Source organism: Aristolochia californica, unplaced genomic scaffold, assembly GCF_029961685.1.
Source record: "Aristolochia californica isolate CCGP_79_NKW_82.1479 unplaced genomic scaffold, dmAriCali1.0.hap1 SCAF_11, whole genome shotgun sequence".
NCBI lineage: Eukaryota > Viridiplantae > Streptophyta > Magnoliopsida > Piperales > Aristolochiaceae > Aristolochia > Aristolochia californica.
This window is the reverse complement of record NW_027181782.1, coordinates 14,527,552-14,553,909: the sequence shown is the minus strand read 5'-3', so window position 1 is coordinate 14,553,909 and position 26,358 is coordinate 14,527,552. Positions and strand designations below refer to the sequence as shown.

The 26,358-nt window shown below is 36.6% G+C and overlaps 1 long non-coding RNA gene and 1 pseudogene across 1 annotated transcript; both read left to right on the top strand.

Annotated features, from left to right (window-relative positions):
* The window catches only part of LOC137943635 (protein transport protein SEC23 D-like), an 82,760-nt pseudogene extending 63,535 nt beyond the window's left edge, over nucleotides 1-19,225 (top strand).
* A 55-nt stretch (nucleotides 19,226-19,280) lies between these two features.
* On the top strand, nucleotides 19,281-20,673 carry LOC137944648 (uncharacterized). The gene is made up of 4 exons (XR_011110833.1): nucleotides 19,281-19,324; nucleotides 19,407-19,479; nucleotides 20,180-20,239; nucleotides 20,472-20,673. It is a non-coding gene; the product is annotated as an uncharacterized lncRNA (long non-coding RNA).
* The last annotated feature ends 5,685 nt before the right edge of the window (nucleotides 20,674-26,358 follow it).

Below are 26,358 nucleotides of genomic sequence, written 5' to 3'. Positions count from 1 at the left end.
TTAGCTAAAAAACCATGGCACTTTTACAGCAAGGTGAAGGATTTACCTCGGAAATAGTAAGTTCTTCTAGAAACCTTAATATAATAGACAGAATAACAGGAAGGAGAAGTGTAGACCAAAGAGATATACAATTAGACGAAATAATAGATATAGATCAAGACATTACTATATTTAGCAAGAATCAATTAAACCTTCTTAACCCCAGACAATTATATAGAACAGGACCATTAAACTTTAATACCGGATTATTTAGACATTACCGAGAAATCCAGATTAGTTGTGTAGGACAAGATTCTGTTAACATTAACTTAATAGCAGAACAAGCCTTTAAAGAAATAGGGGTAAAAGGATTCATTTAGGTCTGATTGTAATAGGGGTAAAAGGATTAGAACGAAAACATCTAGGAACTAAAACCTTACTTAGTATCCACGATGATAGATGGGCAGACCCTAAAAAGGCAATGTTAGGAATCACTGAGGTAGATATGAATCAAAATGGAGGAATATTTTATTGCTCCCCAGACTTCCTTATTGGACTACAAGATTTTAGAAAATATATCAAAATAGGTATTCAGACAAAAGGATATGAATCCTTTGTAGGAAACAATCTTTTATTGTGTATTGAATTCTAAGGAAGGTGTACTTGTTCTAGCACTACTAGGTTCAAGGTTAAAATAGATGATGTAGTTAATTTAATAGGAAACAATGGAATAAAATTAATTAAGCCTATTAAATATTCTCCAGACATTTTAGCAGGATTAGAATGGAACCTTAAATTTAGAGAAGAAAAAATAATCAGTCCTGAAGAAAGTATCATGTACACAGATACTAAAGGTAACAGAAATATTAGATTTAATAGCTATGAACAAAAGAATATAGAAGATACAGAATCAATCTCTCGTGAAAATTATGACCTAGTCAATATAGAATTAGAAACAGATGAGATAATATACCCTAAAGAATTATATATATATATATATATATATATATATATAGAGAGAGAGAGAGAGAGAGAGAGAGAGAGAGAGAGAGTCTGGTCTGCAGCTTCTATACCTAGGGCTTTTAGACAAGGGATGCAAGCTTCTAGGGAACACTGATTGCATTTTAGCTCTTTGTTTTTTGCTAGGATACCAAGCACATTAAAAAGAGGATTACTATCTAACCCTGTATTCCATGACCACGCATGTACACATTCTGAAGTAGTGTCCACTCTTAAGGTTCTTAATTACTCAGAAAATATTTTTTTAATAGGGATCATTTTTTTTTTTAAATCGATTTTTATGAGACGATTTGGCATGCTCATTCATTCATGGGGTGCCATACTGTGAAAAGATCATGGTTGTAATGTTAGAGCTTAGGTGTTGCATGGGTTCAGTTATGCAGTGGAAAGTTGAATTTACTTTTACCTGTGTCGGCCTAGTTGCGTCCTCGGGATAACCCACACTAGTCAGCCTCCCTTGCATACAAATAGTTGGCACACAATAAACCTTTTCTCATATACACAAATCTGTCTACATACAAGATATTCGAGCGCTCCTTTGAGTCTCTTTGTCAATGTCTGATTGATTAGCACTCATCCAGCCCCCCTATATGTAGTTGGGGAAATTGCTGGCCACATGCCCCTTCGAATGGTCATGTGCTTCTTGGCGCATGCCTCCTCATGTACAACTGCCCCAGCTAACACCCCATGGCCCACGTGACTAGAAACCGTTTAGGAACCATTATAAGCTGAATTTTGATGGTAGCGCCTTTGGGAACCCGGGTTTGGATGATTTTGGCGGGGTGATTTTTGATCCGGGTGGCACTGCCATACTCTCTTACTGTGGCCCCCTCGGAATTGTTGACTCAACCACTGCTGAGCTCTTTGGTCTCCTTCACAGCTTGTGTACTTTTAAGGATCGCTTTAGTGGTCTCCTTATCATGGAGGGAGACTCCAAGGTTGTCATCGGATGGTGCTCCACCTCATCCTTCCCCCCGTGGCGTCACTGGCAGATTTTTCTTGATATTTTGGATATTATATCCACCATTTCTTGTACTTTGTCTCGTATACTTAGATCAGCCATTTCGGTTGCTGATTTGTGTGCCTAGGTCCCCCCTTCAATCTCTTATTGTTAGGGGAGGTCTCCCTTGATGTATCTTCCCTTTCTTTGAAATAAGTTTATCATCATTAAAAAAAAAGTTGGCTGCCACTAATCTGACTTGCCTCCATGCCTTGGTGTCAGGCACTAGTCCGTATGTGCCCAGCCTATACGTACAGTGCCTAGGGGTGGCATCGAGTCGAGTCGAGCCGAGTTTGAATCTGCATATGTTCAAGTTGGGCTTGATTTAAATACTTCGAACTCAAGCTAGAGTCGAGCCCAGCCTTAAGCTTAAAATTGGAATTGAGCTTGAGCAGGGTTCAAGCTCCAACCTACATTTAAAACTTTGCATAAAATACAAGTCAAATAAATTGTGCATAAAATTATGCATAAATTTTACATAAAATTGGGCATGACCTTTGTACATAAACTTTGCATAAAATTGTCTATAAACTCTGCATAAAATTGTTTATAAACACTGCATAATATTATGCCAATGTGACTTATATAAAAACATGACCTATATACAAAATGTGACTTTTATATACATTTCCCACTCTCTAGCCAAACTCGAACCTGTATATGTTCGAGCTTTGCTTGATTTGAATTCTTTGAACTTGAGTTCGAGCTCAAGCTTAGCTTTGAGACTAAAATTGGAATCGAGCTCAAGCCCAAGAATTTTAACCAAATTTGAGCTCAAGCTCGAGTCGGGTTTGAACTTTAACCTACATTTAAAACTTTCCATAAAATACATGTTTAATATTAAGTTCAAAGAATCCTAAAAAGTATGGAAAACAAATAGAGATAATCTTGCATATCAGAGTTATTAAGAAGCGAAATATGACTAGATCTATAACTCATAAAGGATCTCAAAATAATTTGTATTGCATAAATTCTGTACTACATTGCATGGAGAGAATAAGGATGAAGGAGATCAAATGGGAAAAATGAGCTTACCTGTGGCTCACATATATTCCGTGACTTTCGTCTGCAACGCCCAGGTCAGCAATGTCTAAATGCGGTTGTGCGATGAAGAGATTGAAAGCGCTGAAGATGGAACATGGCGGAAATAGGTTGAGGAAGGACTGAAATACGAAACTTCCGTAAAAATCTGAGCATGCATATTACTAGTGGTTGGTAATATGCATGCTCTCTTTTCTTTTCTTTTCCATTTTCCTTGTGCATCCAAACAAGCGAAACCACATTTCTCTTTTTTTCTCTCTTATTTTTCATGGGCATCAAAACAAGAGAATCGATCTTTTAGTCCCATTCCTCTTCTTGGGTAAATCTTCCTCAACGTCCCAACACTGTCAATAATACCATACGGTTAGACATTGTGCACAACCCCTTTAGTGAAAAACCTCGCGGAAGGGAGCCAGTCCTGCTTATGAAACAGCTGAGTCTCATCCCTCTCCGACCACAGATCGTAGCCTCCAGAAAATTAAGACCTGTTAGCCAAAGCCTTCAATTGCTCGTCGGCTTTGATGGAAAAGAGAGTTGGGGCTCGCTCAACAACCTCCCACGGTCGCTCAAGCTCAGAAACTGCGGCTCTAAGTTCCGCCCTCTGCCTCATTTCGTAAATCTGGCACTCACGGCAAAGACGGGCCTTTAGGAGCTGTTATTTTTTTTGGCCTGCATCCGTTTCCACTGCCATTTCGAGACTCCGCCGAGGTAGGTACAAGGCCCCCCACCCAGTTTGTCACGAGGTCAGATGAGCCTAAACTCACTTGGGCTAGCGGAACTCCAACTCCCGTGATGGCCTTCCTTCAATTCATCAAAGGTAGTACAACCTCTCACCCCTTAGATCAACGTTGCAAACTCCTTCCTCTCAAATGAAGCACGAGCAATGAAAGATAGAAAGACAATGGAATAGGAAGAGACAGTAACCTTGTATTAATACTAGAGAAGATTACAAGGAGTGACCGTCCAAGGTGGAAGGCCAGCACTCTACAAAAACTCTCCCTCTCGTCTATGCTGAATGAATCTACAAGGGTTGAATGCCTTGGTATTTATAGGCTTCAACCCCTCCCTTCTCTCATGCTTCCGTCCAATGAGAGCAGAGATCCTCCCTTATCAAATCTCCTTGATTTGATCCTCCATTCAAATCCCTTGATTTGCTCCTTTTTCTTAAAATTCGTTTTACCATTGTTATTTTCCTTAGACACTTTGTTAGCCGAATCATTCTTTCTCTCATATTCGGTTAACTTTTCAGCATTAGATAAAGCTGAAGCTAATGTCTTTCTTCCCGTGGGCTGAGCAAGAATTGAGAAGACGGGAAGTAAAGACATTAGCTTCAGCTTTATCTACTGCTGAAAAGTTAACCGAATATGAGAGAAAGAATTATTCGGCTAACAAAGTGCCTAAGGAAAATAACAATGGTAAAACGAATTTTAAGAAGAAGGAGAAAGGGGAAAAGAAGTCATGGGCAAAGGACGCCAAGGCTAGGCTGGAAGAGAAGAAACGAGGGGACAAACAAAAAAAGGTCCATTGTTTCATATGCGAGGGATTGTCTTAGAAAGAGGTTCCTCAATGCTGCTCAAATCGAGGTGAACAATGGAAGGATTGAGCCTAGGTTGGGCTCCTTAACACTTTTCCATGCTGTTGTCCGTTCAAAGGAGGAGAAGGCTGCTCCACTTCTGGTAAGACCCTTAAGAGAACATCTTTTTATCTCTCTAACACTTGCTGGACGTATTGTTAGAGCAGTGGTGGATACTGGCGCCATCCACAACTTCCTTTCGTCGGAGGAGGCTAGGCGCCTAAATATACGAGGAGAGAAAGATGGGAGCAAAATGAAAGCTGTAAATTCTGCTGCTCGTGAAGTCTAAGGCATTGCCAAGAACGTCCCGGTGGAGATAGGCAAGTGGGTTGGATTTCTGAATTTTACTATTGTTGTCATGGATGATTTCAATGCGATTTTGGGAATGGAGTTTTTCACGGTTTGTAAGGCATTTGTAATGCCGCATGTTGGCGTAGTGGGGATTATGGACGAGCAAAGTCCTTGTACTATTTCTGAACTTGACAACAAAGATGTAACAAAAAAGGACTTAATGCTATCAGCCCTCCAGCTTAAGAAAGGTCTTAAGCAGGGCCGCTCTACTTACATTGCTTCTATTTGTCCTATAGAGTAGGTAGAGGTCATGCCTACCCCTAAAGAGATACAAGTCGTACTGCATGAATATAGAGATGTCATGCCTGAACAACTTCCAGCGAGGTTACCACCTAGGAGAAGGGTGGACCATTGCATAGAGCTTGAGCCCGGAGCAAGAAAGCCAGTACAAGCACCATACCGAATGGCGCCCAAAGAGCTGGATGAACTGCGAAGACAACTCAGTGAGTTGTTGGACGCTGGGTTCATAAGGTCAAGCAAAGCACCTTATGGGGCCCCTATACTGTTTCAGACTAAGAAGGATGGAAGTATGAGACTATGCATCGATTATAGGGCGCTCAACAAGGTAACTATAAAGAATAAGTACCTTTTTCCTCTTATTGCAGATCTCTATGATTAGTTGAAAGAGGCGCAAGTTTTCTCCAAATTGGATTTGCGAAGTGGTTATTGCAAAGTTCAGATTGCTGAAGGAGACGATCTGAAGAATCTAAAGGTGCATTTTGGATACTTACTATGCTATAAATAGATTCCGTATCTGACATGTATTCATCTACTTCTATGAGATCTTGTTGGACATTTTCTACAAGGGTGGATCTCTTAGGGTTAATGTTTTGTCTTTTGGGATAGGTGTTGGCTAAGTGTTCTGTTTGGCCGCAAATATAGCAAGAAAGTTTATTCTTATAGGTTCTTTTTGGGTTAAATCTTCTAACATGTCTATCTTTGTTTAAATATGGTTTCCTACTTTTGAATCTACGGATAAAGTATCCTTTCTTGAAGTATTTTTTATGTTTTCTTAGTTTCTGTCCCGAGTCTTTTAGACCATAAGCTTGGGTAGTATATATCTGCTTACAGATCCCATAATCATCTCCTTTAAGTTGTCTTTGTATTTGAATGTCTGTACATTTTTCTTGAAGGATGGTCATAATAAACTTGGTTCTTTGTCCTATTGAATACACTGCTGTAGGATTTGTTGTTTCTACGTTTTGCCATTTATCATATATTTCTTTTCCTAGTGCTCCTGCTAATTTCCTAAATAACTTTGTGCCTAAGTCTTTGTTGAAAGAATTTCCTGAAATACAGGTATAATAATAATCTTGGAGAAATTTCTTAACATATTTATAATTATGTAAACTAAGTTGCTCTAAATAAACTACTGCATCTTTTTGTAATGTTACAAATCCTAGATTAGGGTCATCTCCTGTTACTAATTGATAAACTTTATTAACAAAATTATAGGGATTGGATCCTAGGCTCATTAGATGGCCAAATTCTTCTGGATTCCCTCTTTCATAACTTTCCCATAAAGCTTTTACGCTTTCTCCTAAAAATGTCTCCAAGTATATGTACATCTTGAGACTGAAAGTTCTGAATATAGTCTGACACTACCTGATTTTTCCAAAGGTCTAATACTGTTGTCCATTCTTGGGGATCATGGGCTGAAAGATTAAAAAAATTTCCTTTGCCCATTTCTTGAAACTTTATAGGTCTTTCTATTTCTTTTCTTTTTCCTTTGGGACGTATCTTGTGATCAAAAGTTACTGGGTCACTATAAGGAATCCTTGGCATATTACCAGAATAATATACTTCCCTAGGAGGAGTTCGTGGATAAGTGGTATAACTATTTCGGGGAATAGTATTAGAGCTTTCTTCATCCATTGTTACCTATTAAATTAACTACATCATCTATTTTAACTTTAAACCTAGTAGTACTGGAGCAAGTACATCTTCCTAAAAATCCAATACATAATAAAAGATTGTTTCCTACAAAGGATTCATATCCTTTTGTCTGAATACCTATTTTAATATATTTTCTGAAATCTTGTAGTCCTAGGAGGAAATCAGGGGAGCAATAAAATATTCCTCCGTTCTGATTCATATCTACTTCGGTGATTCCTAACATAGCTTTTTTAGGATCGACCCATCTATCATCATAGATGCTGAGCAGAGTTTTGGTTCCTAGGTTTTTTCGTCCTAATCCTTTTACCCCTATGACAATTAAACCTAAATGAATTAAAGTATATAATTTCTTAATTTCTTTGAAAGCTTGTTCTGCTATTAAGTTTATGTTGACGGAATCCTGTCCTACACAACTAACTTGAATTTCCCTATAATGTCTGAATAATCCAGTATTAAAATTCAAAGGTCCTGTTCTATATAACTGTCTAGGATTAAGGAGATTTAATTGATTATTACTAAAGAAAGTAATATCTTGGTCTATGTCGATTATTTCGTCTAACTGAATATCTCTTTGGTCTACACTTCTTCTTCCTGTTATTCTATCTATTATGTTAAGATTTCTAGAAGAATTTTTCCGAGGTAAATCCTTCACCTCACTGTGAAAGTGCCATGGTTTTGTTGATGATGAAGTTCTAGGTTCTATTTTGACAGCTTTTAATTTCTGAGTTATTAAATCTATCTCTTTATCAATATTTTGTTGCGATCCTTTACTAGTTTTTAGATAATCTAAATTTTCAAAGAGTTTTTCTGTTTTTACTCTTAAGGTTCTTAATTCGTCTTGTAGTTTGTTCAAAGTAAATTCTATTTCTATTACTTTGCTTTGTAGATTATTGCCTAAACTTATAATAAGATCTGCGATACTATTTAATTGTGAATTATTTCCGTGTAATATGTGTTCTTCACTATTAAAATGACATCTAAGACAATTAGGTCCTATGTATTTTATATCAAATCTTGATGAAATTCTTAAGTCTAAATAATCTACTTTTTTAAAAGGTTCCAGGTCTTAAGGCTCTGATACCAAATTTAGGGGGTACTAATTTAATTTAGTCTGGAGTATTTAAAGGAGAATTATTAGGAGATCTTCTTATTACTTGCCTTTTGGGAATAAAAACTTGCCTAGGGGTTTCTACTATTCTCCTATAGGAATAGAGGGATAAAGTGAAACAGATAATACTAAATATGAAAAAGTTACAAATAACTATTGTTAATGCTATAAAAACAAAGATCATGTATCTAGGATTCTTCCTATAATATTAGCAATTAAAAATATATAGGAGACTAAGAGGTTTTCTAGTTGTTCTGGTATGAAAACAAAATAGTTAAATAACTCCACAACTAATATAAATAAAAATATATAGGAGATTAAGAGGTTTTCTAGATGTAAGGTTCTGTTTGGACGGAAACTTGAACTAAGCCTGTATGTACTACTGCTTCAGGCAAAGTCTGGGAGTGTTGGATAGGAACTTTTGTTAGGGCTTCATCTATTTCTTCGTAGCATAACAATTTATTATCTAATTTGACTATGGAGTTGTCTATCTATTGTTCAAGGGCAAGAATTGTAGAATTATTGGGTTGTTTACAGCTTCCTGGAAGTTTACAGGGACAAGATGTTGATTCTGATACCAATTTAAAGGGGGTACTAATTTAATTTAATCTAGTCTGGAGTATTTAAAGGTGAATTATTATGAGATTTTCTTATTACTTGCCTTCTAGGTATAAATATTTGCCTAGGGGTTTCTACTACTCTTCTGTAGGAATAAAGGATAATATAAGACAGATAATACTAAATATGAAAAGATTACAAATAACTATTGTTAATGCTATAAAAACAAAGATCATGTATCTAATATTCTACCTATAATATTAGCAATTAAAAATATGTAAGAAACTAAAAGGTTTTCTAATTGTTCTGGCAGGGAAACAAAGTAATTAAATAATTCAACCACTATATAAATAAAAACAGGATACTAGTATAAGTTCCTATATTTTAAATCTTCTACCGTAATATATGGAGTTGTAAAAAAGAGTTAGATATATATAGTATATAGGTAATATGGGTAAGATTATTCTAAAAAACTGTCTTAATATTTTATTAACTAACCAAATAAACATAAAAGTATAGCAGCGTTGTGGCTTCTGGGAGCAACGCTTGGCTTCGAAGAGGTAGAGGCGTTTGTCAGCCCTCACCCAGCAGTTTCCAGCCTAATATACCCTTATGTATAAACACAAAAACAAACACCAAGCCACACAATCTATAAAACTTAGCAGACAATAAAAGCAGTGAAGATTAAACAGATAAGAACAATACCTAAAGTTATAAAAAGCACAAGCATGGAGATGATTACGAAAAATAAGTAAGAAGTGTAATTCTCGAGGGGTTTATCTTTAGATCAAAGCTGTTTAGATCTTTATGCTTACTCCTTCAGGTATGGGAAACGCAAGACACAGAGAGGTGTGCAATTTCCTAGCATTAAGCTTCTGCCACGGGCTCCAACATTTAGTCCCAAGAAAACAAAGCCCTGAAACCTCCTTGGGTATAAACGGGCAGAAACAAGGGACGCATGGACCGTGAAGCATCAAAGGAATACCGCAATGCTTTTACTCTGTGCTTGGGATTAACCCCGGGTTAGAGGAGGAAGGTACAGATCTAAACAGACAGAGATATTCTTTGATTAAATATCTTTGGGTTTGAGGATCTTCCTCTTGATCAATGTTCTTAAGCACAAGTTGTTGTTCATTCGTAAGAACATTAATTTTATGCATTTGTGCCATAGATTGTAGATGAGAACAGCTACAATCTTGGTCTTCTTCTGATTGGCTGGATGAGGCATAATCAATATCATCCCCAGAATCAGAGTTTAAGAGAATTTTGGCCAACTGAATTCTTAATCCTTCATCAATCTGAAGTTTGTTAAGTTTCTCTTTAGTTTTGCATCTATTTGAATAGTGGCCTAATTTACCACATTTGTAACAGACAATTTTCTTTTTGTCTGGAGGATTTCTTCTAGGAGGTGGTCTCTGACGAGGAGGAGGTCTCCTAGATTCATGACGAGTCTTTTGATGAGACTGTCTTTTTGGATATCTCCTACTCTGGTGTGAATAGGGTTCATGTCTCTTAGAGTGAGAGACTTTACCTTTTCCCTTCCTTTGATTGGAAGGTGATGGACCTGTGTCACAAGAAAATTGTTCACAGAATTCACCAAGCTCACGCTTTCCAGTAAGATTTTGTTTCTTAAGCTGAGCTTGAAGCTTTAAATCATTACATAAGGTCAGCCCTTCTTGGATGATAGCACTGGTAAGGAGACCATATGTATATTGATGGTAGTTTATAATTCCTACCTCATTACCTAACCTTTTTCTTACCTTGCTGGCAAAAAGAGTTGGTAAACCATCAATAAATTTTGCTTTCCAATATTCATTATTGGCATCTGGTCTTTGTGTAACCTTAGTGAGGAAAACATCTTTATACCAGCAAAACTGGCTAAGTGTTCGACACCTAAGATTTTGCAAAACCTCTCTTCCCTTATCTGATTGGGAAGTCAGATTTCCAATGAAATGATGAACAATACAGGAAATCAAGGTATAAACTGCATCGTCCTCACCTAGTTAGGCTTGGCCAGATTCAGTTTTGATAACCTTCTTTGAATTATAAATTTCCTGATGTTGTTTAGGGGTGAGGATATTATCCCACCCCTGCAGTAAGCATTTCTGCAATTCCTTGATCGAAATTCTTATGTTGCCGACAGATTGTACAATACATAAGCATTCGGTGACAATGTTCTAATATCTGATATTCAAATAATCCATCTATATTCCATTCATAAATGGATTTGCCATCATAAGATTTTTTATCTAAATAAACATTCTCCTCATACAATAGGTCTTGAGGTGTAGGCCTATGGTAATAGAGTTTGTTAGGTAGATCCCATTTCCGAGTAGAGTTTTTCTCATAATCCAATTTTTGGATACGCGGATCTTGTATCATGTCTTGAAGAATTTCTTCAGTCTGATTGACATTGGTTAAACCTAAATCTTTGAGATTAGAGTTTTGACCAATATCAGAATCAGAATATGCTGAAGGAGTTAAATCCTCAGAATTTTGAGATGAAAAACCTTCATTTAGTGAGATTCTAATGTTTGAATACTTTTCAGAATCTTCGCAGCTTTTGCTTCTTTGGCTTGTTTTAGTTGATCTTCAGAAAGATTCAATCTTCCAAGCTGAGATAATAATTCATCAACAACTTCAGAATTATTATCCCATTTAAAGTTCCTAATAGGAGCGGGTGGTTTGATGAGCGGTTTATTGTTCATCAACAAAGGTAATTTTCGAGAAGATAAGTTATAAGGATTCTGACAATATTTCTCTGGATTTTACCTTTATCCAAAAAATCTTCAATACGAATTAGCTGTTGGCCAATTGTTTTGAGATTTAAATTGGTAAAATTGTTTTGTCTCCTGATTTGACCCATAGGATTAAGAGTGGAGAGAGAGAGAGAGATGCTCGTGCTTGTCAGCCAACCAGATGATTATTGTCGGAGAGTAGACAGTTAATGACCCTATGTGCTGTCTTTCCAAACCATGAGGTCAACAACCTGTCCTAAGAATGTATCTGTTCTCAAGGTGGTTAAGAAGGTTTCTTGCCTCATCCATCCCAGTGTTGGTCAAAGCACGCCTCTGATTAAGGTCTCAAGGACAAAATGTACCACTGTGATGAAGGGAATTTTGGACCTTAATTTGAGTGTGTTTGGCATATGCATGTAGACCTCTGACCCAGGATCAAGCAAACATCTGGTGAAGTTATCTTTCTGGACATCAATTCGTAATCCACTAAAAAAACTGAGTGAGCTTGCAGATGGATTTCATAGCACTAAATGCAGAGTGAGGGAGGGGATGTGGAGGAAACCATGAGACTGTTCAAGCATTGTGGCCTCTGCTTCATGGTTTGAGGCTGTCTAGAGATTGCTTTTTCATCTTGCTTAGACTTGAAGGAGCCTCTTCAAATGTCACCTAGTGGGCTTAGGCTAGATCCCTCCATTTTGGAAGCTCTCACATATGTTTAAGGAGATCGATGACAAGTTTTTTTTTTAAAAAGTTCTCTTGCTGTTTCTTGGGTATGCACCCTTTGCTCAGCAATTCTCCATGATATTTCTTTCGTTGGGAGTGGCTACAGCAGTCAATCCTATCATGGGTGATTGCATTCCCCTCGTATAGATGGACTGGCGATGATGGGCTCCTTGCAGTCATCTAATGTTTTTAGTAGCCAGCTCATGTATCTATTCTGTACTATCTAAAAATAAAAATGACAGAGAGAAGGAAAAGGAAGTGCTGTGCAGTGATGGGGAAGATGCAGTCATTAGATTTTGTTGGTTCTCTTATAAATGTTTCTTGGGAAGGGGCTTAGAAGCTCTGTTTGTGCACCAAATTGGTGTATTGGTCTTTGTTTCACCCTTATGATGTTATTTGTGGTTGTGATTTGGAGCTTGGATGCAGGTGGTACGAAGCTGAAAGCTGCTTAGCCTTTGCATGCATCCGCTCTTTGCCCTTGATTTCTCATAGTGGAAGACATAAAGGCAGATTATGTTGTTGTTTTTTCTATTGAATTTCTTTAATATTACATAAAAAAATTTATGGGAGAGGAAGGGAGGAGGGGAAATTAACAGATTAGTGTCTGGAGTGCCAAAAAATGTAAAAAAGGGCTTGCCGTCTTTGCTGCCTGCCACAATGGTAATGAGGCTCTGTGCTTTCATGGACATTTTGATTGTGTGGTCACTACCTTCTCCATTGATTACATGAAAATTTTGCGTTATCTTTATTCTTAAATAAAACATCTATGAGTAAGCTGATTGGTAGTGAGTGCTAGATTACCCTCAAACTGGTTTGTTTGACTGTTTTATTAATTGAAAGAGGGTGAAGCTTTATTCCGATATTACATGTATGACTCAACACAAGTATATGACTCATAATGGGCAAGGATAAGCTATAGTCCACTACTGTCTATATTTTGACAGTTTCATGGGTAGCTTAATCTAAGTTCATTTTTGAAAATATAATTGATGTTTCAGATACCGGATGCTTAGCCGTTCATATGCCTTTCGATGCATACTAAGATTGAGAACATCCTCTGATTTCCAGCCAGGACGCTCGGTATGGTCTTGGAGATCTTCAAAAACATTTAAGTTTTGCTTCTGATTCATATCTAACTAAGAGCTGCTCTTATGTGGTCTGATTTACTTTTTTCTTCTATAGTATGGTCATTTCTTTGCAGATCCTCAGTATGAGAACGTTCAGCACATTATATGTTGCGACTCTTATGCCACTTATGGTTATGACTTTGATTTTTCTAATTCTGTGGGATTCTCGAGGTATTCAGATCCTGTCTTGATGTCATATACTGAGAAGGATGGGTCTTTATTTTAGAAATATGAAACAATATGTCTTAAATCATGTACAGACAGACAGAGCCTCCTGTGGTACAAATTGCTTTCCAGTATACTGTCATTGTGCCACCTGAGGAATCTTCAGTTTCAGGATCAAGTGCTGAAAACAAGTACGTATAACCAGCTGCCATGTGCTAGGAAGTCCTTGTCTTTTCATTTGTGGTCATTCTGTGTTTTAATCAACTCTAAAATTTATAATTGCTCTTACCTACAGTTAAAGTTGTGTAAACATCAAAGTTTTTTTAACCCAGAATCATATGTATTTTAGGTTTCTTGTACTATGTCATCACAAGGATTTCTCTGGTTTTTCATATTATATTGTAATTAGTATTATAGAAGCAGTGTATGGAGATCAGAAATTGGTCTAATATTAGAGTTTCTTGGGAAGAGGAGTAATAAGCTGTTCTCTATCTCTTTTTTCTTTTTTTGTATAAAAGCGAGATAGTAATTTATTAGTAGAGAGAGGTACAAGATGTTAAAAGCAAACTTAAAAAGCATACAACTGAATAGTTATTAGCTGTTCTCTATCTCTTTTTTCTTTTTTTGTATAAAAGCGAGATAGTAATTTATTAGTAGAGAGAGGTACAAGATGTTAAAAGCAAACTTAAAAAGCATACAACTGAATAGTTATTAGAGGACATTAAAGAAAACAAATACAATAGCACAACCAATCTATTACAATGTTAAGCAATGGGAAGGGAATCTCCCACAATGAGTTGTTGTTCCAAGAAATCAGTTAGATGATTCACATCCCCATAGAGTGGCATCCAACTCTTCCATCAAATGCCTATAAAGGTCGATAATTTTCTCAAAAATCAGAATTAAGCATCAAGGTGAGGACTTCCCTGAACATCCTGCTGGAAACAACAGCCAAATCACCTCAATGATGGCAGGATTAGAAAAAAGATTTGGTAAACACTCTTAAGGCCTATGAGGAGGATCAAAAACTCTACCTCAATGGGTCACACTGCATCCACCAGCTAGGCTAGGATTGCTCTGAGATCAAAATTGTGCTTTTACCACCTGTTCTATGGTGGTGTCTACTCCTTGATTGTCTCCATTCTAGCAGTCAAATGTGAGGCAATCAGCTTTCTGTTTCTCTCTGAATGGATCCAAGGAGAGGAAAAAGGTAAGGAATTTCATTGGACCAAAATTTTATGTAGTTCTAAATCTTAGTTGATTAGTCAATTTGGGAGGTCCACTCCTCAACCTGTAGACCTTACTGTTTTCAAGGCTAAACTTATCGGGACTTATTCTTCTCTCTCTGACCGGACCTAACATCTTATACTGAGATGAAGACTATCTTGGCAACTTATTCAACTCTAGCCCTCATAGAGCAATAAACAACACTGTTATGCTGGAAATTTGCTGCCATTTTCATCATTACTTTGTTTCTCTTATTCATGCAAACTTTTTTTTAGGGGATTGTTTGACTTTCTTCAAGCATCTTCTAGGGGGTTTTGTTGGCAAAGAAATGAGTTTTGCCAGCCTCAAACAGCAGCTGCAGCATTTGATAATTACTCTTTGCTTTGGTCAATGCTCTTGTTAATGTCACAAAAAAGATCTTGGTCATTGTTATTGTAAAATAATCAGATATGAGAAAGATGAAGTTTTGGAGTGAAGAATAGCCAATTCTGGGAAGTCTCACTTTGCGTCAACATTGATCAACCCCTATATAAAGATGTCATCGAGTTGATGTGCAGAGCAAACATACCATGTTATAATCTTGCCACTCATAATTGCATCGTGAATGAAATGACAATTTGCTTCAATGTATTTAGTTCTCTCGTGAAATATTGGATTGTTAACAATAAAACTAACAGCCTGATTGTCACAAAATATTGCCATAAGTTTTCAATTGAGAACCCAAACTCTATCGCTAAAGACTTAATCCACATTATTTCACAAGCGGCATACGCTTGACCTTGCTAGTATAGTTTGTTTTGGTACTTTTTCTAGGTCACAAGGTTACTGCTCATAAATGTGCAATAAGCACTCACTGAGGTTCTACTGATTTTAGACTTTACATTGTCAACATTTTGAAAACCTCATTATTTCTAGATTATGGTGTGGTTTATGAAACAATCCCTGTCCACATTTTAAATACCATAATATCTGTTTCACAACTTCAACTCCTCAGGTTTTCCATAAACTGACTGACAACACCATCAACATAGGAAATATTAGGTTGAGTCTTAAATCAGCTTACCAACAAGTCTTGTAGTATTGGGTCTTATCTTTAGGTATTGGAGTCTGACATTATCAACATAGGAAATGTTAGGTTGAATCATTGGATCGTTATTCAGTTTGCTAACAAGTTGTCTATATTGGGTCTTATCTTTAAACATTGGGTTTTGTTCATCATGCAAATTTGCATTTGTTTGCATCACTCTCTGTTGACTTTGCTCCAAATAAACCTCTCTCAGCTTATCTTAGTCTACATATCAGTTGTATATTTCCTTTGTGTTCGTATAATTCTCTCCTTGTTTCATGCAACATCAATATTGAGGAAGTAATTCAGGTGTCTTAAATCCTTGGTTTGAAAATGTTGTTTGATATTCTCACTTTCTTGTTGTGTAGTCATCTACATAGACTATTAAGATAACAATACTTTTGTCCCTCTGGAGAACAAAGATAAAGTGGTATGAATGGCTCTTTTTAGACCCCAAGCCTATCATCGTTTGACTGAATTTATCAAACCAAACTCTTGGCTCGGTTTTAGACCATATATTGCCTTTCCAATCTACGAGCCCTATATTTCTCCCCTTGAGCAACATATCTAGGATATTGCTTGATATAGGCCTTTACAATAATATCTTCATAACAAAAAGACATTTTTAATGTCCTACCCTTTATTAACAGTAATAGAATTGGATGAAATTTAATTTGACATCAGGAGAAAATGTTTCATAAAAACCCAGTGACAACTACAACAATGTGGCTCTGATACCATTAAAATAATCAGAATTAGGAAAGATGAAGTTTTGGAGTAAAGAATAGCCAACTACAGGAATTCTCTCTTTGCGTTAATCTGAGATTAGGATATATATCGAACCTTCATCCCTTAATAAATTTGTCTAATGAGTTTTTACAAGATGAGACTAAAATACCTGTGAGTAAAAGCCTACCTGTCACTCAGAATAAGTTGAGGGACTGAACTACCATTAACTTAAAAAGCAAGCTCTAAGCATAAACCACAATAACAGGAATGCCCCTGAATTATAAGAAACACCTGTCCACAGTTGTTAAGAAAATCTTATTTGCCTTTTAGAAAGAAAAAAATATGAACATTGATGTTAACAATATTTTGTGGAATTGGATTCTTTTGACTGATGATTGATAGGTACTAGTATTTAATTACTCGAGGAAAGAAAATTTTGAAACTGTTTCTTTTTTTTTTTAATTCAAAGATGTTTGTTGGTAACTACTCCGTGAAAAACTTTCTCGTATATTGTTTCTATTTTGGCCTTTTTCATTGTTGAAATGTGGTTGTCAATGTCTTCCCCTAACTGTCAACATTCTTCTCACTGCATTTTTTATGGCATAACAATGTACTTTCTTTAGGTCCAGATACTCCCTTAAGCGGCACTTAAGGATAAGGACATTTCAATATGCTACAGCTGCAAATATGAATGAACTTTACGACAGCGTTGATCCTGAAGTTGTGTTGTCAATCCTTGTTCATAAGGTTGTTTCGTATCAAATTTTTTTTGCTGTATTTTATTATTAGATTTCATTTGTTTCTTAGTGTAGAACAAGCTAGTTTTATTGAGAGTTTGGAATATCTTGGTTGAGTAAGACACTTCTGTATTTGAGAGGCCTAATATGCATCACCATTCTGAATGGCTTTTTGAGCATTGGCGGGAAATTTGGTTTAAGGCAACAATCTATACCTGAAGCTCATCTAAACGTTTTGGGTCCAAAACAGTTAGTGTTGTTGGATTAAAAAATTGGACCAGGGGCTATGGATGAACTCAAGTACACATGAGCATTATCTAGGTAAAAGGGGTGTTACATCTTTTAGGTAAGCTAGAGATTGATGCATTAGTGCCTTTTCCGTGTGATACATTCTGTAAATTGTCACTGTTGATGAGTGTGTGTGTGTAGATATATATATTTGGTTTTGTTTTCTCATTAGCATTTTTTTCTTTGTATGCATTTAATAATATGGAATTGACCATTTCAGAAAAAAAAAGGGGAATTTGTCAAATGCTTAGCTATCTGCAGTATTTTTTTGACTTGATTGTGGTAATATGGTTTGTGAACATGATTTCTCTGCCATTGATGTTGAATCATAAATTTCCTGTGCCAAATATGCCTTCTGGTTTACTATACTTCTTAAAGTTCCATCACATGTGGAGAAGGGAAAAAGAAGGAAAACTGTTGTGTTTTCGAGTCAATTAAACTAGTCAAAAACATTAAGGTCAGTCCTGACTGGAGACTTGAGTACCACAATCTACTTTATATTGATCCTTCCTGCTCATTTGCCCTTGTTTGGCACAAATTTTCAGGTAATTTCAGCTTCTTTGGAGCAAGGAATTAGGGAGGGAGGCATAACAGCAGATCCGGCACTCCCCTTTCCTCCTCCACAAGACTGTAAGTTATTTCCTTTTTGGTTCTTCAAATACTGATGCTAGGAGGAAGGCATAAAATTTGGGTTTACATTCCAGGTTTTGGAATTTGATTCCTACCTGTAGCCTGTAGTTAGGATTTAAAAAATCCTTTAGTTGTTAAGTTTGATTGTGAGCTCATAAATATTTAACCAAGTTATTCCAACTGCACTGTCACAAGAAATGTGTTTCCTTTTTGTGGTTCATCAAGTAATCATACCAGGAGAAGGCCCTAAAATTTAAACATAAGATTTGGGGGTTAGAATCCAGTCATTCTGTTTGTCAAGTCCCATAAGGATGTTGTGTGACATCCTTGTGCAGAAACAGATCGATATGTGATCTTAACTGGGGTCATATTCTTGCAATCACATGTTAAATAGATTATGTTTGTTGAGTCTAATGGTGGGTTTGGAAATATTTAGCTCAAATGCTGCAGGGTTACAGGAAAGTAATCCTGACATGATGGGGCCACCGAGTGGAAATCAAGGATCATCTGATTGCTCATTTTTCTTGGATTATATGCATAATCTTTTTGGAATGACCAGCCAGATGGACCCTACTCTCTCCTTTGGGTTCTAGACCTTTTTTAGTTAACGATTTCAATAACAGTGTTTAGATTGTTTTGCTTCACCTACTAATACTAATGTTATTTGGTGCAGGCCTCTTGCGAACAACAATTAACAAACTGAAACAAGACAGAAGTATCACTCCAAAGCTCACATTTATTCAAGGGGGACAGGACGATGCCACTATGTTTGAAAACTATCTCATAGAAGAGCAGGATGTTGATGGTAATGGTTTAACAAGTGTGGTAGGCTTTGTATCCTTCTTGGATGAAGTGACTCAGCGGGTGGCGGAGTATCTTGCATAAATGAGTTAGCTAGATAAATGTTCTTGCAGTACCAAATCATGCTTTGTGTCAAAACCCATGGAGCAGCCTTTGATATCGCATTGGTATTTTGCTTCCTCGTCTTTTAGTTTCTGCTCTTTTCAGAGGCGGTAGTCAGAAGGGGCGACGAACGAGTCGTCCACCCCTATAATCACTTTCGAGTGAAGAAAGAAATAGGTCCCTCATCTGTGTCCCTTAGAGTGAGCGACAGAGAACTAATTAGAATCGAGAATACTGAAACCGAAAAGTATTTCTTCCCTTTTTAGAAGCAACTCGTTCATTTTGACGGTTACTACATCGAACTGTGGGACTCATAAAATATGGCTGGACATCGTACTACTTTCTTTCTTTCTCCTAATTATTCAATCCTATGGTTCAATTCTCTGCAAGCTGAAATGTCTTCATGTCTCTTCATTTGCAAGGGAAAAAGGTCGGCCTAGTAAGAAGCTCAGGACTTCCACTAAGGTTTTATAATTTTGAAAACCCCAACACTCGTTATGTATTTGGTTGCTCTCCTGTTCTTCCCTTGATTGTTTTTTCTTGGCAGGAGGATTATCGAATTGATGTTGTTGATGATGATGTTGATTATGCCGAAGATTTTGATGAGGATCATCGTGAAGGTATTACTTTTGCTCGTTTTTTCGTTTTGTTTTAGCTTTTTGTTTTTAGTTCACTTTAGGTGCTTCAATTGTATTTATGGGTACGGAATATGGATTATGAAGATGAAAGCGAACTGACGAAGAGGGATTTTTCTAAACTCGAATTAGAGCCTGATCATGCAAACCGCCCTTTATGGGCTTGCGCTGATGGCCGGATCTTTCTTGAGACATTCTCACCGTTGTATAAGCAAGCCTATGATTTCCTCATTGCAATTGCTGAGCCCGTTTGCCGGTATTTAAGATGTCCTTCTATTTTCTTCTACTTAAAACTCTGTGGTTGCTCATTATCATTTTGTTGGAAAAATGTTGTGCAGGCCAGAGTCTATGCATGAGTATAACTTGACGCCTCATTCCTTATATGCTGTTGTTTCTATTGGGTTCGAGACTGAAACAATAATTACTGTTTTGAACAAGCTATCAAATACTAAGCTCCCTAAAGAAATGATTGATTTCATTTATGCTTCAACTTCTAATTATGGGAAAGTAAAACTTGTACTAAAGAAGAACCGGTACTTTGTGTTGTCCCCTTTCCCAGTGGTGCGAATTTGGTCTCGTATTCCACAAGTGGTTTATTATTATTATTGATGTTGTTATTATCATTATTATTATTCTTATGGTGATGAGGGGAATTTGGAACTTATGCTTTACATGATACTTGCAGGTGCTAAAGACTTTGCTGAAGGACGAGGTTATATCTAAAGCGAGAATTTATTCCAATGAGGTAATTTATTTTGCTGTTATTTTCTTCATGCATGTCCACTTTATTTTTCTGAGGTGTTATTCTGAGTTGTGCCTTTTTATATTTTGTCTTTTATCTTATATTTTTGGCGAGTGATAGAAAATTTCTCTCATCATGGTAATTTTAATATTTTTAACGACATCAAGTAACTAGTAATGGAAGAGTATTTTTTTATCTGACAATAACTAATTTTATTTTTTTGTTTTTGTCGTAGGTGGAGATTTTGCTCATGCAAGGACGTATATTATTTTCTAGCATTAAGAGAAACAATTATAGTTTGTAATTTTATAATGGATTTATAGTTTTTATTTGGGTGATTGTAAAGTGATAGTGATATTTCATTTAATTTTGTTGTGTTTGATTATTGTTTATAATATTATGCAGTGTATAAAGTGTTTAGACTATTTTATGGAGTGTTTATGGAATGTATAGATAATTTTATGAAGTGTTTATGGAGTGTTTATGGAGTATTTTTGGAGTGTTTATACAGGTATTATGTATATTGATTATGCCCAATTTTAAGTAGAGGTCATGCCAAATTTTATACAGGTATTATATACATAAATTATACTCAATTTTAAGAAGAGGTTATGCCTCAATCTTATACATGTATTATATAAATAGGTTATGCCTAATTTTTTGTAGAGGTCATATCCAATTTATGTAAAATGTATGTATAATTTTATATATAATTTATTTGATATATATTTTTTGAAACTTTTTAAATGTATGTTGAGGCTCGAGTTCGGCTCGAGCTCGGTTAAAAGTTTTGGGCTCGAGCTCGATAACAATTTTAGGCTCGGCTCGAAGCTTGGCTCGAAATATTTAAATCAAGCTCGACTCGAACATAGGCAGGTTCGGGCTCGGCTCGGCTCGGCTCGGCTCGATGCCACCCCTAATTACACACATTGGTTATCCACGATTTCATCCAATTTCATCTATAATCTTACTTCATCTTGGTACTGTGATTATACTGATTGTCACATGGGCCAAACATAATCATGCTTACCAGTGGACATCTCCATCATGATAGGTGCAATTTCAACTGATTTTTCTATTACCAAAAATTTAAAGAATCATGTAGTTGGAAGTAGGCTGCTCTCTTTTGTAGTGTGGAATACCAAATGTCTGACATGGTCTATTTAAAGTAACTTATCAGGAACTTTGGTGGTGATGCTATTGGATGAAAAAATTTAAATTTCAGAACTTCCGTTGTGGTTGCCAGTCATTTGGAGTTGTTGTACTCACGTAGTGCTTGGTGATATCTTATATCGCGATCTATATCATATAAGATTCTATATCAAGAATATGTTAATGAAGCATAATATTATCATATCTATTCTTGATAATCCTTTTCTACATTTGCTTTCATTTTTCTCCTATCAAATAGTCTGGCTATTCCATGTATTTCTTAATAAATTCTTTCTTTTTTCTTGTTGTCATTGAAAAAAAATTCTTGTTGTGCCTTGGTTTTTGTGTTTTCTGCCACAAATTAGTTGAGCTGCATTTTACTGATTGGTGTTCTGCATCTTGTCCAAGCATATTGATTTGTTGTACGTTTATATTTGAACTTTTCTTCTTATATTACTTGACCTTGTAGATGCAATGTCGAGAACCTGTGTGGCTCGATTATTTGCTATTTTGAGGGTGCCAGTTTTGGATGTACCACCCGAGAGGTGGCCTAGAGTTGGTTGGTCAATGCTACCACATGTTTGCACTTGCAAAGACATCATGCTGCTGAGTTATGTAGGAGTTTGTCCTATGTAGAGGATTGAATAATGTGGCAATGATGAAGCTGTCAATTTGCTCTAACATGAGCGAGCCTCTTCATGGTATGAGCCCTCCATTGGTGGGTGCAAGCTGTCGATTGTCAGTCACTTGTTAGAAATAATGTTGGTTTTGAAGAAGACCACCTTGGATGTGTATACCTTGAGGATTTCATTTAAGAAATGATCTTTAAATAAGATGCTAGGTTCACACCTACATAAGATGTATGAGTCCATGTTAAAAGTCAGTTTTCTACAATGACAACCATATATATGATTTTTTTAAATATTATATTGGTATTTATCAAATAAATATTTATTTTCTTCTATTTTAAAAGAAAAAAACCCTCTTTGGATATGTGCTTAATGATGATCAGTTCTTCTCTATTAAGGGTAAAACAAAGCATCAATTATGGCTTGATAGATAGATAGATAGATAGATAAATATTCTTGCAGTACCAAATCATGCTTTGTGTCAAAACCCATGGAGCAGCAACCTTTGATATCGCATTGGTATTCTGCTTCCTCGTCTTTTAGTTTCTGCTCTTTCCAAAGGCGGTGGTCAGAAGGGGCGACGAACGAGTCGTCCACCCCTGTAATCACTTTCGAGTGAAGAAAGAAATAGGTCCCTCTTCTGTGTCCCTTACAGTGAGCGACAGAGAACTAATTAGAATCGAGAATACTGAAACCGAAAAGTATTTCTTCCCTTTTTAGAAGCAACTCGTTCGTTCATTGCCTAACTCCCTTCCTAATAACAAGAAGCAAATGCAGATTAGGAAATAAGGAACAGGACTCTCCTTCGGAAGAAATGACTACAGGGAGCCTTGAAGAGGAGCATCACAATTCTCAACTCTGCCATTATCTGTATCTTCCAATGCATTCATTGGTAGGACAATAAGTACTTCCCCATGAGAATGATATTTGAACATGTTGGGCCGGTAGTTAAGGATTATCTTAAAAGAAGGAAACATATGTCGAAACATACCAAGTTCTACTTTGAGTGTCATAACATCTATATACCCTTTCTCAAATCTAGGGTAACCCATGAAAAACACTGAATGGATCGATAATAAATTTCTTTTCTTGGATGGACTTGAATTATTGTTAAATTCCATGGTTTAATCCATATGAACTAGGTTTTATAACTTTTATATAAAATTTGACTTTTACAATCTTCTATTTTCTCACTCCAACTCATACCATAGACCACTAGAGTGTGTAATAAAAGGTATGTATCTAACAACATCAATACTTTTCTTCACTTCAATTTCCAATTTAATGCACAATTGATGGCAATTCAGCTGTTGTAAGAGATGATTTAGTTAATTTTGATAGTTGCATATGACATTAACATCAACGCTTAAGGATCATTTGTGTCGACTTAGGAAAATAAAACGGTGAGAAAATTATTATTTTTTTTACTAATTTTCTCATTGGATGATGTTTTTATTGACAAATTCTCTTAGAAAATTTTCTTGCATTTGTGATGCCATTGAAAATAAAATAAAATAATAATTACGTAGTTGTAGTGTTTACAATTGGAACAAAATAAGAAATTAAATATAGAAAATGAGCAATCAACATAAATCTTCTTGGCTTACTTTTCCCATGATATCAGATTCAGCAATAAGAAACATACTTATTTTTTTTTAAGGACAAGAAGATAAAAAAGAAAACTTTTTCTATTCATTAAATAGTGCAAATATTAGAAGAAAATTAAAAAAAAAATTCCTCTATATATTTTTCTTATAATGTTCTATCGGCATATACACACCCTTAAATTTTTTATGACTCGTTACATGTAATCTCCATTACATAAGTAAAATATGTGCTAGCTAGGGTATACCTTGTTACTTTTCAATCATGTTTCTCATGACCTCCACAAACCTAAGGTTGCATTGTCCTCATCAAAGACTCAGGTCAAACACATAATCAAAACTAGGAGTGTGAGAAAAAAAAAAAAACTTAAATTCACTCCGTTGGGTAGAGAAGGGATAGAAGGAAATAACCCTAAGTTCAGGTCAAGTTTGGGACTCGAGGTCCAACACATAATCAAAGTTAGGAGTGGGCGAAAATAAAAAACTTAAATTCACTCCGTTGGTAGGAGAAGGGATGGAGGGAAAGAACCCTAAGTTGGAGATAGGCTTGGGTTTTCCCAAATTTGGCCTAAACTTGATGGAAATACCTTATTGATATTTTTTAAAAATTAAAATAACATATAAATAAAACTTATCTATTTTTTATTTTTTATTATTTATATTTTGACATTGTATAATAATTTTATGCATTGTATTCTTTAATTATTTTTATATTTAAAAAATATTTTAATCGAAGAATTACTAGGTTGACTTGGGAATGAGACAATGGATAATGTTTGATTTCTAAACCGTTCGGGTTTCCGAGTTGGGGTTCGGGTTCTCAAAACCAAACCCATGCTTTCGCCTCTGAATTAACCCACTTTTTCTTTGGCCGAACCACCTCAAATGGCGTTTACAAGATCGCTGGTGTAGACTAATCAAGCCGAGCAGGGAAAGAAGTTTGTGTTTTTTTTGCTTCCTCATTATTTGGGTTTTTATCAACCTCGCGACTTTGCAACTCTGCTGTTGTCTTCTCGTCGATGGCAGTTAGGCCGACAATATCTCATTTCCCGACCGATCCCAATGCACTGGAAGCCTCCGGCCTTCCTTGGGGAGTCACCGTTACCCCATTTTCTCCAGTTGACGAGCTTGGTAACCCCCCTGTTTCCGGGTCCGATGGTAACCTTGTTCCTCGCTGCGATAATTGCTGGGCTTATTTCAATTCCTACTGCGAGCTTGAACAATGGGCTTGGATTTCTTCTCAATTCTTACTTAGCCCACGGAAAGTAAAGATATTAGCTTCAGCTTTATCTACTGCTGAAAAGTTAACCGAATATGAGAGAAAGAATTATTCGGCTAATAAAGTGTCTAAGAAAAATAACAATGGTAAAACGAATTTTAAGAAGGAGAAAGGGTAGAAGAAGTCATGGGCAAAGGACGCCAAGGCTAGGTCGGAAGAGAAGAAACGAGGGGACAAACAGAAAAAGAAGGTCCATTGTTTCATATGCGAGGGATTGTCTTAGAAAGAGGTTCCTCAATGCTGCTCAAACTGAGGTGAACAATGGAGGGATTGAGCCTAGGTTGGGCTCCTTAACACTTCTCCATGCTATTGTTCGTTCAAAGGAGGAGAAGGTTGCTCCACTTTCGGTAAGACCCTTAAGAGAACTTCTTTTTATCTCTCTAACACTTGTTGGACGTACTGTTAGAGCAGTGGTGGACACTGGCGCCACCCACAACTTCCTTTCGGAGGAGGAGGCTAAGCGCCTAAATATACGAGGAGAGAAAGATGGGAGCAAAATGAAAGCTGTAAATTCTGCTGCTCGTGAAGTCCAAGGCATTGCCAAGAACGTCCCGGTGGAGATAGGCAAGTGGGTTGGATTTCTGAATTTTACTATTATTGTCATGGATGATTTCAATGTGATTTTGGGAATGGAGTTTTTCACGGTTTGTAAGGCATTTGTAATGCCGCATGTTGGGGTAGTGGGGATTATGGACGAGTAAAGTCCTTGTACTATTTCTGAACTTGACAACAAAGATGTAACAAAAAAGGACTTAATGTTATCAACCCTCCAGCTTAAGAAAGGTCTTAAGCAGGGCCGCTCTACTTACATTACTTCTATTTGTGCTATAGAGCAGGTAGAGGTCATGCCTACCCCTAAAGAGATACAAGCCATACTGCATGAATATAGAGATGTCATGCCTGAACAACTTCCAGCGCGGTTACCACCTAGGAGAGGGGTGGACCATCGCATAGAGCTTGAGCCCGGAGCAAGAAAGCCAGCACAAACACCATACCGAATGGCACCCAATGAGTTGGACGAACTGCGAAGACAACTCAGTGAGCTGTTGGACGCTGGGTTCATAAGGCCAAGCAAAGCACCTTATGGGGCCCCTATACTGTTTCAGACTAAGAAGGATGGAAGTATGAGACTGTGCACCGATTGTAGGGTGCTCAACTAGGTAACTATAAAGAATAAGTACCCTATTCCTCTTATTGCAGATCTCTTTGATCAGTTGAAAGAGGCGCAAGTTTTCTCCAAATTGGATTTGCGAAGTGGTTATTACCAAGTCCGGATTGCTGAAGGAAACGAGGGGAAGACTACTTGTGTAACCAGATATGGGGCTTACGAATTCATGGTTATGCCCTTTGGCCTAACCAATGCACCTGCAATATTTTGCACTCTCATGAGCGAGGTATTTTCCGAATACTTGGACAAGTTTGTCATTGTTTATTTGGATGACATCGTGGTGTACAACA